Source organism: Protopterus annectens, chromosome 12.part0 (genome assembly GCF_019279795.1).
Source record: "Protopterus annectens isolate FY-2018-M chromosome 12.part0, PAN1.0, whole genome shotgun sequence".
Taxonomy (NCBI): domain Eukaryota; kingdom Metazoa; phylum Chordata; order Ceratodontiformes; family Protopteridae; genus Protopterus; species Protopterus annectens.
This window is the reverse complement of record NC_056746.1, coordinates 1,468,365,154-1,468,382,655: the sequence shown is the minus strand read 5'-3', so window position 1 is coordinate 1,468,382,655 and position 17,502 is coordinate 1,468,365,154.

Genomic DNA, 17,502 nt, shown 5'->3' with positions numbered 1-17,502 from the left:
TGACAGTGAGTGAGTGAGTGACTGAATGGGTGTGTTCCAAAGTCCAATCAACTGTGGAGCGGTTTTGTCTGATGTTGCATGGGTGTGCATGCATGTGCGCATACACATGGGTGTTTACATGTTTGTGTGTGTGCATGTCTTTGCCAATGTGATGCATGTGCCACGAGAGTAAACACTACCACCATCCCAGATATGAAAGCACTAGATGTTAAAAATGCACTGCAGAGATTTGCTAATTTGGCTTTCAACACTGTGCTCATATCACTTTCTGAATTGCATTTTCCTCTGGTCTTGTCAATTTACATTGGATGTAGGATTTTTCTTGAATCCTGGTTTATGTCTTGTACATCAGTGCCCCACTTCAATGTATGTGTATAAATCATGCTAGTGGTTACCACAGTATAATGGATAACCTACTTTCAGAAATGGTACAAGAGATCATCTGGTACATTGTAATGTACTAGACACCCTTGTGCTGAGAATATGGACAGTGCTGTGTAGCTGGACAGCTACATGCTGCATGGCATTGGCAGGCAGTTAAGAATCCCTGTCATTGCCACACTGTGGTCTACCATTTTACCTAGAAATTTATCATTTGTTTATATGCATTTTTGTTATTCACTGTTTGAAAGTAATTGTATTTGGCTACTTTTTAATGTAACCCTGAGCAGGCCTCAGAAGGATCCTTTTGGATTGTTACCCTGCCCCACCAATAAATTTTAAATAAAAATAAATTATTAAAATCATGTTTCTACTTCCTTTCCCCAACCTACATATAACTAAGGCAAGGGCAACCCTGTGGACATAGGGGAACTAAGTTAGGAACCAACCCGCTGCTCATCAGCTGGAGGCGTGTCCAGCATGGACAAAGAAAAGAGGCATCACAATTACATTTTAAGAAGATATTAGAAGTGTTTTAACATGCCTTTTATTAAGCTAACCAGCTCTACTTAGAATATAGATAAGAATAATTAACTTAGACCACCAAAATAATTGTAAAAACAGCTGACTTTATAGCAAATTTTTATGAATAACTATGAATGCTTTAATACTAATGCTATAGTTCATCTTGCCTGTAGGGACTGTCCTACTGAGTCATATAATTCACAGTGATGAATATTATGAAGAAGCCCTGTAATATATCTTAAAACTGAATGATAAACAACTAACAATTTTCTCATTGCTTTTGTTTCAGCGCATGCAGCATAAATTCATACATCATATAAATAGTTTGATAATATCGATAATTTACCTTATTTCCTTAATTCCTTATTATTTTTGAAGGCAATGAGTATAGTTCTGCAAGTTTCTGATAAATAGATTGACTTGAATTAAAATGTGTTGAATAAAAACTAAGACAATAACAGAATTAGATCATTTAGTTACTTTAAGATGATTTGAAAAAAAATTAAAATCCTGAAAGAAAACATTTGCTATTTGTTTATGTATTTAGAACATTAATACTCAAATTATGTTAATCAGCCCAAGTCTGGTTAGACACTCTTATCTATACCCAGTTGTGCAGACATATGGCATGCCAGGTGCCTGGGAGGGTTCATAATCGCCAGAAAAATAAAGACGTCTAAAACAAATCTGTGAGGTATTCCATATCCTTCATTTAAAAAACCTATTAACACTTAAATTAGCCTGTTCACATTTTTTGTAGATTTTGGTGATGTTTTATGTGAATCCTTGAATACACCTACTCATAAAAGTAGTTGAACTTAATTATTATCTCTTTCCGCCTAACCATTCTGTATCTCCATATCTGAGACTATACTTTATCTGTTGTTTTTTCTGTCAATTTATCAATCCATTTATATGAATGGGGTCTCTACAGATAATTATATGTGAAGTCTAATAATTGGTAACTGAGCTGTCATACAATATCACAGGTATAAAACATTGTGTTACTGTGTGGGCACTGCTTTGGCTGTACAACTGATGAATTTGAGTGTTGAACGTTTATGAATTAAGCAAGACATCTTAAATCTAAAATAACTTCCTACTTCTATTAGTCCCTGAGCTCAGAGGAATGTGACTGAGCTACTAAAGAAAAGACAGTTTCGACAGAAATTTTACAACGAAACATCTTCCCCACCCCCTAATTGTTAGTACTTAGTAAGACATACTGTTCAGCTGCAGCTGCTTAGCTATCCATACTCACTGCATTGTCCTACATATTTGTCAGTGGGTATGGCTGGTCCATACTCTATGCATTGTCCTATATATTTGTCAGTGGATATGGCTGGTGTGTATCATCTCTCGCTAGCAGAATATCAGTGCCTCCAGTCTTAGCTTGTAGATGGGATCATTGTGGGGAAGTGCACCTGAGATCCAACATTGCTGCTCATAGCAATTGGATAAGTTAGCTGGTTTCTGTGAGCCCTTCTAGCAGGTAAAAGCCTAAGGGTTGTGAAGTGGGTGTGTAACAGGAGTGCTATACACCTCTTTGTGCAGAAAAAGCCAACAAATGCTCCTACTTTCATCCATAGATGCTGTTGCAGAACTCCCTTGGTCTTCTGTGAGGAGTGTTGTGAAAGCCTGTGCCGCTGGACACATGCTCTCCTTCCCTCCCCCAGTAGAGTTCAGTGGGCTAAGTCCATTTATTCTTTAACCAAACCACCACCTCCAGCAAGTGCCTGAGCCAATAATCAAACTCGGGCTGCCTGGATCAGAGTTAGAGCTTCAGCCATGTAAGCAATAGAGCTGACTTACTATGAAAAATTCTTTGAAGAATAGCACTGAGTATCATAAAGAGGAAAGAGTGAAGCTAACTGTGGATATCAGTCTTAATATGTGGCAAAACAATGTACTAGCCACACATATGTCAGGGAGAACAGCCATGATTGTACTATTTTGTACTGTGTGCAAGGTCAAAATACTCTGAAAAAAATAGGAAATATTTAATTAAGTAATATAGCATTGAAAAAGTTCAGATATCTGTAAGAATTTATAAGCTGTATCTCACGTCTCAGAATAAGAAATAGAAAAAAATAATACCACCTTCTCATTGTAAAAAAAAAAAAATCCACAAACTGCTTCTCAAGGTTGAGTGTGGGCATGCGTAAAGCTGTTCAAACTGATTCTACCACTTTCATAGATGTTCAGCTAAACAGGGAAATAAGTCAAAACCAGACCACTGTGCATCGGTATTCAATACATGGAGAATGATCAAGAAGACAGTAAGATATGGTGACTGTCATAACATACAGGCTCTTATATGTAAAGATAATATATCACTGCTTCGTTTCACAGTATATTACATATCACATTATACACTTGGTATTGCTACTAGTAATTGCAATCAGTGTATTTAATTTTAGTTTGCACATATTTATTACATGTTTCTTCTTCTAATGTAAAGGGATTTAGCCTACTGGAATATTTGTATCAAATACAATGATGAATACAGAAATTTTATTACAAAGGAGAGTTAATAGACACTGGCTGTCTTGACATATACCAAAGCTTACCTATCCTTCTTATTTACCTGTTTTAAAAATATCAGCAGTTAAAAGCTAGATCTCACATCATGAACATTTTGCCAACTGGCACACCAGACTCAAAGCAATACATGATTGCTTAGTTCTTAAATACATAGCAATATATTACATATTCATGGTGTGTGTGTGTGTGTGTGTATATATATATATATATATATATATATATATATATATATATATATATATATGTGATCCCATACATATATATATATATATATATATATATATATATATATATATATATATATATGGGTCCCCTTCAGAAGGTCAAACTTTTAAAAGCTCGACTTTCATATGGCCAAGGCTATATGATCAAACTTTTAAAAGTTCAAACGGTCTGAATGGGGATCTCCATAGAGCGTGGAAGGGAAGATTTCCCTTTACCGCAATGTAGTGCGATCTCGGATGGTATATTTAAATAGCAGGGGGAGTGGGGGGTGCTTGTCCCACTAATAGCACTGTTTAGTTTTTTTTTTTTTTTCTTGTTTAGTTATTTTATTTTCACATCATATGGTCTCGGCCATATAAAAGTCGAACATTTGTATGTTCGATTATGTGATGTAGACCCATATATATATATATATATATATATATATATATATATATATGTAGAAATCTGTACAGATGTATGATCAGCACATATCCTCCAAGGATGGAGTGGAAGGGAGAGAGAGAGAGAGAGAGAGAACTCTGTGTAAAACTATAGTACATGGATGAGCATTGTTAATATTTGCTATGTTAGATTTTTTACTGATCTGTAAAAATGCACCTTCTGCCAAAACAATACTCTGACACAGCATGTAAATGGTTACATCTGATGAATTTTCAACATTGCATTCACTCTGCTTTTTGGACATGATTACTTTGGTCTGTATCATGCGTCCTACTGAATTTGCCAGTTTCTTTGGGTCTTACCTCATACCCATCATTTAAGTATTTGTATAAGCATTTTGTATCTGAACTAGTTCAGCTGCCCTAGCAATTTGAATTGCTTGTCCATAATTGAATTTACCTCCAGCTGTTCTGAAACACTTCAGTATTAGCCAGCCTGACCACAATTTGTCTGATATGTTCATCTTTAGTCTGATCAAATTCAAAGTTTTCAGCCATCTAATACAAGTGCCAGACGAAAGTTTCAACAGCCTCTCTCCTTTAAATTAAACACATCTGCAAAAGTATGCCCTTGCATGAGTATTTCTTTTTAGCACAAAAGTTGACTGAGTTCAGTCATTACTTACTCAAATGTAAATTCCTTAAATGTTGTCTGTGGCATATAGCAAAGTGTTTACTCAGTAGTCTTCACTTTCTTTATCCACTTTGGCTGCAATTCAAAAATGTGTGACTCTCTTCCTATATGATGATCAGACACATAGTTATGGTGAGTTAAACGTGAACATTTTCAGTAAACGTTCAATTAATTAGTGGTAAAAGTCTGATATTCAGAAAAACTACTATTTTTGTCAGGTACTGGGTTGTTTATTTGACTGTTTGGCTTAATTTTATGGTGTGATTGTTTTATTTTCTTCATTAATTTATATGGATCTGACACAATGTCATGATGTGTTCCAATAGGTAGTCTGTCATATTGTTTAGTGATGTTAAGCATTTCAGCAGATACCAGCATTTGAAGTAAAACAGCAATTTTAATAACTCACAAGATGGCTGCCTGGGGAAAAGCAGTTATCACCTTCATTTCTCATTGTGAACTCTACACCATTTGCTTCATCCTTAAAGACACAGTTATACCTTAAATATGTGCACTATATACATACAAAAAGCTGTGCACACTTTTGATCACTCCACTTTATCTGTGTGCTGTGTGCTATCCTTATCATTGCAGTTCAGTGCGGGCAGCGATTAAATGGAAATCATGGCTGACTCCTCTTCATTTCATCTTCTTAACCATGCTTATGCTTTACTACATACTTATATTACAGTTGTTAAGAGTTTAGCAGGGGTCTGGCTTAACGGTAATGAGAAAGTAAATAAATTATGCTTCCAAATAAAAAAGAAGTGTCAAAACAAATTCACGGTATAACCACATGCCCAAATACACATTACACATCTTCTTATAGTGGTAGGCTTTACCAAACACAGTATTCTGTACTCATATGTTCTGAGACAGTATCGACCTAGGGGTATTTACAAACTGATAACCAAAATGAAGCAGGAACCAATACCAGATAGTACCACAGCAAACATTACTTTTATTGAGCGCTTTTGACGGCCTTAAGCAATTGACTTCATCAGAAAAAAGTAATTACATTGCATACAGTGCTTAAATAGTCCCCCAATCACATGATTACAAATACAAATCCCAGAGGCTCATATAAAAGTTAAAAACATTAGATCTACTGTGCATCTAATGAATGAATAAATATCTTATCTAATACTATAAAATCAAACACATTAGTTCCCATCATGATATGAAGATAAATAAATGAATACATGAATGGCGTAATACATATGTAAGTAAATCAGTTACTACTATATATATATATATATATATATATATATATATATATAAATAACTAGGTAAAAACATCAATAAATGAATCAGTTAATTGTATGTTATACTCTAAATGTGGAATTCAGACCTTAATTTTAATAAACTTGAAATAGACACTGTCTCATTGAGACCTGGTGCAACTGTTGCGTTGCACCTAAACTGCCATAATAACTCTCTATACTTCAAAAGTATCTCTTTTGCCCCACCACCATCTTTATTAACTATTTGCTCCAACCCTACAAATTTAAAGGAATGGCCACTACATTCAAAAATATGCCTGGCTAAGGCATTGTTCAAGTTGCCTCTGAATATATCATAGACATGCTGATAAATGTGCCTGCTTGTTAAAGGCATTTTTGGTTTTTCCTATTTAAAACTGTCTGCATTCCTGACAGATTGCTATATACACCAAGCATTTACTGAGACAATTTAATTTATGTCTCAACTTTACTGACTTCTAATTTACATATAGAGTGCTATTATGGCAGCTTAGGTGCAATGCATCAGTTGCACCAGGTTTCAGTGAGACAGTGCCTACTTCAAGTTTATTAAAATTGAGGTTTTTTAAGGTTTATATGAGCCTATGGGAATTGCATTTGTGATCATGTGATGAGGGGACTATTTAAGCATTGTATGCAATGTAATTACTTTTTTTGATGAAGTCAATGGTTTAAGGCCGACAATAGTGCTCAATAAAAGTCAAGTTTGCTGTGGTACTATCTGGTATTCGTTCCTGCTTCATTTTGGTTATCAGTTTTGGAGTTTGTTTTTTCATTTTTGGTGGGTATTTACAAACTCTTGGGTAACATATTTTTTTTAATATATATACTAAATTGTATAAATCCAGCAGGAAGCAGGTATTTCATTTCTGGAACACTATTTTCTCACATTCACTGTTTTGTAAATGAACTCTAAAGAAATTAAAGGAAAACTCCACCCTCTCGTACAGTTTAACTCAATCATTAGGTGTCTTTTCTCCCTATGGTATGATTCCAGCATTGTGTATGTAACAGAAACCTGCTTGTAGTTTTTAAAACTTTTATTTCCTTGCATTGGAGTCAAAGGAAGGGAAAGCCCACCTACTTTTTTTTTTTAAACTCAACTTCCCACATACTTATCAGAGAAATTTGTCTCCACCTGCATGACATATCACAGACACAGTTAAATCTGGACTTTACCATGTCGGGTACTGCTGTCAATCTTAGATGGGTAATTAATCCTGCTAATATCAGGAACACAGCAGCTGATATAAAAAAAGACAGAAAGCTGTGGAATTGTTTCCACTGTTTCTATTACAGAGGGGTGGAGAACTTAACACTCCCTTTTCATAGCAAAACAAAGCAATTAGATCCGTCAGGGGTTTAAAGGCAATTGTCAATTCTTCTGACAAATTTACATAAGCAGCAACACAGTATTAAAATTCTAAGCTTTAAATGTTCTTTATAATAGTTTTTGTTAAGATAACTTAAGAGTAGCAGCAAAGATTTCCATGACATTTAGAGAAAAAAAAAAAAAAAAAAACGGCTTCAGAAAGCAACCAATAGTTTTAAAGTGCATAACGCGCTTTTCGTTTAATAAAATCAAACTTCTTCAGATGCAAACATTCAAGGTACAAGTTTCAGTTAAATAAAATACCAGGAAGAGCTTGAGCCTGTCAGCTCACATGCTGTGATGACATCAGCAACACTAGTTAACCCTTCCTGTGCCACACACTATGAAAAAATACTGTTTAAAACTAAAACAATGCTGACAACCATGAACAAGGAAGATTGAAGCTATAGTTTAAAAATAAAGTATGCTGATGGGTATACTTTAAACAACAAAAACAAATAAATATATAAAATAATAAGGTTACTTATAAGGAATTACTATTACACTGCTGAAATTCTACACTACAATCTTTTTTTACTGCAACATTTCATACTGGTTCATAGCTAATCGGCTAGCCCAGAAAAATAACTCAGCTGGCAGTTCGAGAAATACATTTAGGCACCGTTAACAGTGACTAAAATTACCGTGCAAGAAATTAACTAGATGTTAGTACATAATTTTAACTAGCTATGATGACCATATTACTGCATTCATACTATGCTATGCCATTCACTTAATTCTACAATATGGCATTCATTATATAAAAATAATATTAAAAAAATATAAAAAAAATACACAATCTAACTATGACCTTAAGGAGAATTAAGACTGAATATCCTGGTATCACATTTACTAATGTACTAATGTAAGTTACTATTAGAGGTGAATATTATTCACGATATTAATATAAAATTAATATAAAAATTATTTTTTGTGTTCCATAGCTAAAAGGGAGATTCTGTCATCTAGTTAAACTTTTCAATATAAGTAGACATCTACTTGAGCACATGTCATTAATACCTGGGTAATAGTATGCACTGAGGTAAATTTGCCAGTAAAGTTCAAGTTCTTCAGGTCTTAGGGAGATTGGACCACCTCTAATGGCGTATTTGACATGGTCAATAATCTTGAACTTAAATTTACGGCTTGGAAATATTCCTATATGTTTAGCCAATGAATTCTCCATTTTCTTTTTATTGATAGCATACTGGTGTTCGTACACTCGGTCCCGGAGCTTACGCTCAGTCTTGCTTATATAAAATACTGGGCAAGATTGGCACTTTGCTAAATATACTACTAATTTGGTATTACAATTGTATCTGTCTTTTAATCTAAAGACATGGTCATTCACCTCAAATCTGTTTTCTACCTCAGTAAATTTACAAAAGTTGTAGGATTCACACTTAAACTTCCAGGGAAACTTCACCAATTGTGCTCTACTAGATCCCAAGATGTTCTTGATGTTACACCCTCTCCTATTTATAATTTTGGGTGAAATACCTAAACTTTTGAGTTCGGGAGGGGTACCAGCATCAATATCTAAAGAAAAGTGCTGGTTAGACTTTAATGTAGATAGTCTAGTTACTGAAGATGATTTCACCTTATGCCTAATTACTACCTATAATGTGGATAGCCATCTTGTACAGAATTTGGTTAAAAAAAATGGAAATGGCTCAGGAGTGACCTGACCGTACTCAGTAGTTTAGGTACTTCACCCAAAATTATATATAGGAGAGGGTGTAACATCAAGAACCTCTTGGAATCTAGAGAGAAACATCCTTCCACTACTTGTCACTTGTAAATGTACAGCAAGGATTATTTACTGCAGTGAGAGTTTTCACACCACAGCATGAGCGGTTGGGGAGGGTTTATCAAGTTTGTTAGGACTACAAAAGACGTCTCTTACAAAAAACTCTTTTATCTGCTTTCTTTTGTTGCAAGTAGCTAACAGCTATTTATAGCATAGAAGAAGCTCTGGCAGACAGATAAATGAGGCTCAGTCAGGTAAACAGAGAAGCAGCTCTTTTACAGAAGGTGTGTTTAGATGACAGCATTCACAGTCCTGCCATTATATTTTAATGGCATGAGAAAACAGCACCACTTCCCTATGTCTGGCATGAGTCATATAAAGAGGACTTGAAATGTATTCTGGGAAGAAGGAAGGAAAGCAAGAAAATAAGATGATGTTACCAAGGTAGGCCCCATCATCCACCATTTTGAAAGAAACACACTACAATTGTAAAAGAAGCACTTGGAGTGATTTTGAGGCATTAAAATAGTTCAAAAACAAAGACACAATGAAAAAATATGTTTTTTTAAGTTCTAAGGTACAGTTTTCCTTTAAACCCATGCTTTCCAAATGACCTTTGTTATCAGCTCAAAGCCTTATTTTTGTTTGCTGAGTTAACAGGGTGACACTATTGCCATATTAACAGAAGCTATTCATATCTTACTTCCTCACAATGCTTGTTATAGGGGGTAAGGAAGGATCTCTTACCACAGATGAGTTATGCATTAATTTGTTAAGATATGTATACAGGGTTCCCTTGTAAAATGCAATGACTTTAGTATCCCTTGTTTAATTTTATTTATTTATTTAAATTTGTTGACTGGGAGTGTCCGACTGGACGTAGGTCCATTTTCAGCGGAGGCCCAGGGAGAAAAGCTCCACAGTAAAATAAACACACAGTAGTTACATTGGATTACATAGCGATTAACAATTTAACATAGCAATTACAACATATTTACAGATGAAGAACATAGTACATCAGTAGACAACTAGAATCTTTATCTGTGAAGTACATAACAGACATTAACAAATGTTACAATGAGAAGTTCCTGCTGTATAATAAGTACTAGGTTTATGAGCATCTGAGCTTGCTATAATCAAGGTAGTTAGTGGAGTGGAAAGAAAGGTAGTGGTTCGATGGAGTGGATGATATTAGAGTGGGAGTTGCAAGGGCATAGCCAGCATGTTTTTATGTGCGCTTTTAGTAAAGTTTTGAAGTGGGTGCATGATGGTACTGAGGTAATTGTGGGTGGGAGTGAGTTCCATAATTTGGCTATAACGCAAGAGAATAGTGCTTCACCAGCAGAGTTATTGGCTTTAGTGATCTGCAAGTGATTTTTGTTGCTGGATCTTAGTGGTCTGGTGGTGCAATAGGGTTGGAGTAGATTCTGGAGGGATGGGACATTTAGTGGATGGTTTACTAGTTTGTGGGCGAGTGAGAGTTGATACCACTGAAGGAGGTGAGGGAGTTCAAGCCAGCCCAGTTCAGCAAGTGAGAGACAGTGGTGACTACGGTAGGATGCCCCTGTGGTGAATTTGGCGATTTTGTTGTAGCAGGTCTCTAGCTTGTTTAGATCACATTGCCTTAGGTTGGTATATATTGGAGAGGCATAAAGTAGGGTGGAGATAAGGTGGGAATTTGCTATTGAAATCTTTGCTGCTTTGGTGAGAAATTGCTTATTTCTGTATAACGCTCCTAGTTTTTTGTGGACTTTTTTTATGGTCATGGATATGTGAATGTCAAATTTTAGTTCATTGTCTATTTCCACTCCTAGCAATTTGGTGTTTTCAGTTGGGTATGTAGTGGTGTTGTCTTTTGCTGTGATGTTAAAGTGAGAGTTGTTTTGAGTATGTTTGGTGGGTTGGAAGATGAGTAGTTTAGTTTTGTTTGGGTTGAGTATTAATTGGGCATCGGATAACCATGTTTCAACAGAGGAAAAGGCTTCCTGTGTGACTTTTTGCAGTTTTGGTAGGGACTGGGCTGAGCAGATGATGGTCGAGTCATCTGCGTATTGTATGAGTGTGCCATGTTTGGTGGCAGAGGCTAGATTATTGGTGTAAACAGAGAAGAGTAGGGGTCCAAGGATGGATCCCTGGGGAACCCCTATGGAGACAGATAGTTGGGGAGATATGTCATTCTGCCATACAATGGATTGTTGGCGGTCAGACAGGTAACTCTGAAACTAGTTGGTGACTGATTGTGAGAAGGATAGGTTATTGAGGACAGAAATAAGTTGTTTGTGTGGGACCACGTCAAATGCTTTAGATAGGTCTAGGAAAGTAGCAGAGGAGAAATAGCCATTGTTTTTATACTGAAGGATAGTGTTAGTAAAGGAGAGTAAGGCAGTGGTGGTGCTATGGTTTGGTCGGAAACCATGCTGAGTATTGGAAAGGAGGTTGTAAGTAAGGAGGTAGTCTGAGACCTGAGAGTGTATGCATCTCTCTAGTATTTTGGAGAGTGGACAGAGAATAGCTATGAGGCGATAATTGGTTAGTTCTGCGGAGGGTCCACCTTTGTGGAGGGGAATTATTTGTGATACTTTCCACAGTGTGGGAACGTAACTTTCTGACAGAGATTGGTTAATCAAGATGGATACTGGGTAGGCCAGAGCATCAGCTGCGATTTGTAGGTATTCACTTGGGAGGTTGTCTGCTGCTAATTTGGTGGGTTTAAGTTTAGTTAAGAGTTTTTTTTATGTTGGAGGTAGGTACAGGAGAAAAAGAGAAGGCAGTGTGGAGATTACTAGTTGAAGGTGTGGGTTGGAGGGGAGGGGTGTTGTGTTGTTTAGCTAGTGATAGTATGGTTTGGGTGAAGTGTGTGTTGAATGAGGTAGCAATATTTTCTGAGGAGTGACGGATGTTAGGAGGAGGGGTACTGACTTTACCTGGGTGGAGTATGGAGTTTATGGAGGACCAGAATTGTTTGAGGCTGTGTTGTGAGGAGTCTAGGGCAGACTGGTAGTATTGGAATTTGTCCTGTTTTATTAGCTTTTTGACTCTATTGCGTAGTTCTAGAAATTTCTGTCTAGCTGAGGGGGTTTTGGTTTTGCGCCAGTGCTCCCAGGCTTTATCCCTGTTTTTCATTTCTGACTTAGTGGTTTTCTGTAGCAATGGGGAGGGTTGTGCTTTGGTTCTGGAAAATCTTATGGGGGCATGGTAATTAAGGATGTTCAGGAAGATAGTATTAAAAAATTCAACTGCGTCATCTAGACTGAGGTACTTTAGAGGATGCCAGCTACATTCTTTGAGGGATGAGATGAAAGTGAGTGGGTTAAAGTTTAGTTTTTTACGTATTTGACGGTAGATGACAGGTTTAGCTTGGTATAGGTATTTTTTGAGTAGGAATGTTGGGAAGTGATCACTGAGGCTATCTGATAAGCAGCCTGTTATATATGACTGGGGGCTCTTACTGACTAGTATCCAATCCAGGGTAGTGTGCTTGCTGGAGTTTTTATTTATCCTGGTTGGTGACTGGACTATTTGGGTGAAGCCATGAAGGTGTACATGATGGGTTGGATTGTTGCTAGAACAGGATTGCCAATCAATATTGAAATCACCTAATATGATAGTTTCTTGGGGGAGATGGTGGGTAGACCAGCTGAGGAGGTTTTCTAGTGGAGGGATGTTTTGGCCAGGTGGGAAGTAGCATCCAATTATGTTGATGGTTTTGTTTTGGTTAATTTTGAGATTGGTATATATTATTTCTTCATTGCCTATTTGTGGAGCTGATGATTTTAAGATCTGGATGTTTAGATGCTGTTTAAATATTATAGCTACACCACCTCCTTTTCTGTTTAGCTGGTCTTCTCTTAGTATGCCGTAACCTGTAGGGAGTATTTGCTCACTGGTAATGTGAGGTTTTAGCCAGGTTTCTGTTAGGATGACTATATCTGGGGAGTACAAGTCTATGGTGGCATGGAGTTCATGGACTTTGTTGGATATACTTCTAATATTTAGGCTTAGTAGAAGGAAGTCACTTGGCTTTCTATTGGCTGTAATATGGGAGAAGTTGTGGTTTCTAGTCTGATTATGAGGATTGGGGTTGGAGATGGTAGGGCCAGGTTTGGGGTGGATGTCTCCACTTAGGGCTAGTTTTGATATGCATGAGGTTATTCGTTTTCTCAGTTTTTGAATGTGTTTGTTTATAAGGGAAACTTTATGATTGTGCTCTGTGGGTAATAGGTATGGTGGGAGGGTTACTATGTTAAGTTGTAGGGATGCTTTATGTTTGAGTAATATAGTTGGTAGAATATGTGGGGGGGTGCATAGAGATGGTTCTTGAGCTGGTGGGAGGGGAGATGAGTGTGGATGAGACATGAGTGGTGGTGTGAGTAGTAGTACAGTGGTAGTGGCTGAGTGGGGGAATGATGGAGCTTTGGTAGAATGTAAGATATGCAAGAAGAGTGCATGCAGTGAGCATAGGAAAGGTATGCTTGTACATGTTAGTTGAGGAGGTGTGATAGTAGTGGGAAGATGGAGGAGGTAGTGTTGGGTTAGTGCTGTGGTTGGCTATTGGAAAGATGGGAGGGGTTTGAGTGCAATAAAGGTGGGACCACTGGGGGCGGGAGGGAAAGGTATAAGGTTTAAGGTATATAATTAAGGTATTATAATTATAATATAAGGTTTAAGGTATATAATTATTCTTGACATGTAAATATCCTAGAAAAAGATATAAATATATTTTAGCATGTGCTATGTTTTCTTTCATTACATACAAAAATGGGTACGATTATTGGGCCTGGTGCTCTATATCTCTGACTCTTTCTTTTTTAATATCGCTGCATATACATTAAATTACATGGGATAAAATTTGTATGACTACTATTTATTTTTTAAATATGACTAAAATAGAACTGCCTTTACTGAGAAAGTAATGAGTATATGCAATATTGATAATATTGGCTGACTATTTGTCACAGAGAGATGAAACCCTGATTGCAACTCAGACGACTTAAGTTTGATTAGCCAACCCAACACTCAAAGGGGCAGCTTGGGTATAGAAAGGAGGGACTATGGTATTTTGCCTGCTTAACTTTCACGGGGGGGGGGGGTAGTGGCTGATTATCATAGCCCTTGGTTGTGATTCTGTATACATATATATATATATATATATATATATATATAGATAGATAGATATACACACACACACACACACACACATATATATATATATATATATATATATATATATATATATATATATATATATATTACTGGTATTTTGTTTACTTGTCTTCTTTTTTAAAGTGTGCATATGTTGTTTAGAACCAGTAGGTTTAACAAATCGTGTCAGCAGTTTGCAACAGAATACTGCATTTGTAAGCGAGGTTGTGGGGAATTTATCCAAAAGCTGATCTGACATTTCGGTTGTTCTGTCTCACCTCAGTAATTAACTCTCCCCAGACATCTATCTTCACTTAGCCAGCTTTTATTGCCTAGCCTGAGAAAACATATGGATAAGAAAGTCAAGTTAGTAACTTCACATAACATTTGATATGACCCATAAAATTCTCTGTTTATCCAATTTTTTACAGCCTTACTCAGTTTTAATTGAATGACATCAGCACATTTTGAAAAATTATGCAGATGATTTTTTAGACAAACTAAAAAAATAGCTATTCTCATTCAATCACTTGTTTCCTGTTTTTAAGGCACTTGACCTGTCATTATTTTTGCTAACAAATCACTTATTTTGATCTAGGTAGTGATAAGGAAAAGTAATTTCTATGGCTGGGTAGGTTTAGCACATAAATTCCTGTGAAATACCCATTTATATTACTATGTCTGTGTTTCTCTTTTATAATACTGCACTGTTTATGTAGTAGCCATTTTGTATTTATTCAGTTTGATGACACACTCAAAATGAGAGATTATTTTAGAGATATGAAGAATTCCAATGCAATTTCATTATGTTCTTGAAATGTTCTGCGTTTTCAGCAAATAAACTGAATTACATTAATAAGATGCAAATGTTTAAATATTGGCGATGTTAAAAAATTGTATAGTGCACCCACAATTTTAACTTTAAACAGTAAATTGTACTAATGCATGCGATAATTTTTATTTTATTTTATGCTTAAAGTGTGCAAGATTAAAATAATGAACACTCATGTTTTGCTAAATGCAGTTTATATTTTATTTAATTTAAGAGTGTATGCTTTTAATAAAAAACACTAAACGTTTATACAGGAAACCTTATTTTCCATAGTTTCTTCTTATAAAACATTTAGGAGGATATCCACAGGTTTTCTTGGTTTGAGACATAACACAATCACAGTTGTATTGTTGCGTCTTATATTGTGCAAGTCTTTGTAGCAACACATCATGTTTTCAAATTGCCATACATTCTGTATATATAGTAGTATAGTGACTGCTAAGCCTGTGAAGCACATTACTTATGGCAGAATTACATCTGCTGTACATTTGTCAGTTGGCATTGCCCTTAAGACATGGTATATCAAGGAAGGGAATACAGAGCAGGCAGGCATATCAGAGAGAGAGAGAGAGAGAAAGAAAGAGAGAGAGAGAGAGAGAGAGAGAGAGAGAGAGGCTGCCTATGGCAGCTAACAGGCAGCACGTGCCTCTTGGGGACTTCTGTCATTTCTATTTAGAGAGGGTTCTGAAGAGGAGTTACTAGAGAATACCCATGAAGGTTGACGACAGTCTTGAAAGTGTTCCTGAAACTTGGAAAAAAAAACAATATCCATGGCTGAGGAATATGCTCTTTACCCTAAAGGTTGTGCAGTTTTGGAGTTAGAATAAATAATTAGCAGGGGGAGTGGGGGGGGGGGGTTGCAACTCCATATTGGTGGTGAAGGGGAGCTTGCCCACTTCAGAAACACTATTTTAATACTTGCATGGCCCATAATCTTGGAGCATGTGTAGAAGCAGATCAGCATTAGCAATATCGATGATTCATCAATTCGAGGATTGACACTATATCAGTACATATATAGATATATATATATATATATATATATATATATATATATGGGTCTACTTCATATGACTGAAAGCTCATATGATCGACAACCATTAGACTGACACCAAAACAATGAAAGCTCAAAACACCTAAAGCTCATATGATCGACACTCATAATATCGACACATGAAATCCAAAGCATTATGCCCTTTCCCCACTGTAGCAAGACCCTGGAGTAGGAATAAATAATTAAGGGGATGTGGGGGCACAGCCCGCCACATATGTCATACATTTTAAACATACATATGGATACTTTTAATGGCATTGACTATATTCATGTAAATAATGTGTGGGGCTATGCCCCCCCCACACCTTAATGTGGGGGCTGTGCCCCCCACACCACCCTAACTATTTATTCCTACTCCAGGGTTGCGCTACAGTGGGGAAAGGGCATAATGCTTTGGATTTCATGTGTCAATGTTATGAGTTTCGATCATATGAGCTTTAGGTATTTTGAGCTTTCAGTGTTTTGCTGTCAGTGTTATGGTTTTCGATCATATGAGCTGTCGATCATATGAAGTAGACCTATATATATATATATATATATATATATATATATATATATATATATATATATATATATATATAGATATATATATATATACACACACATAAGTCTGTGTGTGTATGTATGCACACATGTACACACAAGAGCTCATGCAAACATCTAGCAGATGGAAAACTTCAACACCAAAAGTTGCAGAAGTGATGCTTTGCTGCACATCAAACAGGTGATGGCTGATGGAAAATATATAGATGAGCTATGTGAGTTACACAGCATGAATAAGGGCTGAAATAAAATTAATTGCTTGCTGTTCTGTGTATAACATCTGGCTACAAAAAATATATTGCATCTCAGTGACACTGATGTTCTACCAGGCACCTGAGACCTGCACACCTATGGAATATATTTTATGATCCAAAGACCACCTTACATGCATGTTAAGTACACACATACACACAAACACACACATACACACACATACACACACACACACACACACACACACACACACACACACACACACACACACACACACACACACAAACACACACACCTTGCAGAATATTACGTTTTCATCAGTTAACCCATGCACATCAGTTGCTGAAGTTGCAAAGCTGTACTGTGTGTGCTTTGGGGTGCACTGATGTATGTCTACATGCAGTCACCTTTGTACAGACATATGCAGAGAAAACATATATGTACTTTGCGTGTGTGTGTGTGTGTGTGTGTGTGTGTGTGTGTGTGTGTTTGTGTGTGCGTCTGTGTGTGTCTGTGTGTATTTATTTATTCATAGGTTCATAGGTTCATAGGTTCATACTAGGCTATCTGCCCTAGGGCATT